This window comes from Grammomys surdaster, unplaced genomic scaffold, assembly GCF_004785775.1.
Source record: "Grammomys surdaster isolate TR1022 unplaced genomic scaffold, NIH_TR_1.0 208, whole genome shotgun sequence".
Lineage (NCBI taxonomy): Eukaryota > Metazoa > Chordata > Mammalia > Rodentia > Muridae > Grammomys > Grammomys surdaster.
In genome coordinates this window covers 6,254,368-6,255,479 of record NW_021604653.1, presented here as the reverse complement: position 1 = coordinate 6,255,479, position 1,112 = coordinate 6,254,368, and positions in this window count along the sequence as shown.

Here is a 1,112-nt window from a genome sequence, read left to right as displayed (position 1 = left end):
CCCCTTCCTTTTCTTTTCTTTCCCTTTATTCTTTTTTGGAGCTAACAACCAAACCTAGGGTCCTATCCTAAGCTAAATCCCCAATCCCCTGTTTTATTTTTTGAAACAAGATTCTTTCACTGAGTGGAGAACTTACCCTGACACTCTGCCAGCACTCTCCAGGAATCTTTCTGTCTCTGTCCTGAGTTTCACGATTACAGATGTCTACCTCCGAGTCCGTCTTTTACTTGGTTGATGGATTTAGACTCAGGTCCTCATGCTTGCACAGCAGGTACTTTACCAAATGAGCTGTCTCCTCAGCCCCTCACAAATTATACTTTAGTCACTGTCCATGAAAAATCGAAACAGAAATATTCAGGATTCAGCTACAAATCCAACTGTAAATTATTTTTGTGTCTTTGAAATCTTGATGTTTATTGCTGAGGTCATCTTTTAGAGGGATATCTGCTTACTTTAAAATTAATTGTTGTATGGTCATGGTGGCACACGCCTTTAATCCCAGCACTCAGGAGGAAGATTTCTGTGAATTCAAGGCCAGCCTGATCTACAAAGCTAGGTCTAGAACAGCCAGGGCTACACAGAAAAACCATGTCCTGGTACACAAAAACAAAACAAAACATTAATTGTTCATCTCTGGGATGTGATGAACACATTTTCTATCTAGTATGTTTTAGACATTTGAGGCTATTCATAATTAGTTATCATGTTTGTATCTGAGTTGTAGGGTTTGACCTATCATTAAAACTTGTCTCATAGTAGGTGTTGTGTTTTACAAAAGAGAAAGAAAGAACAAGAATATGTTTGGTAGAAGTGCAGTGTGGTGAAGTGGAAGGGGCTGCCTCTGTGGGCCATGCTGAGACATCCCTTCCCCCAGAGGGACCAACCACAGGGCATGAGAAGAGGGTTGAGAGGGAGTAGAATGAGAGGGAGTAGAAACAGAAAAAGGCAGAGAGAGAGGGGTGGAGGGAGGGAGGGAGGAGAGAGAGAGAGAGAGAGAGAGAGAGAGAGAGAGAGAGAGAGAGAGAGAAGCCAGCCAGGAACATGGTGGGGGGAGGAGGGCAAAAGGGTATACTATGGACCACACTATGACATATTACAGCTTCCACAATGAT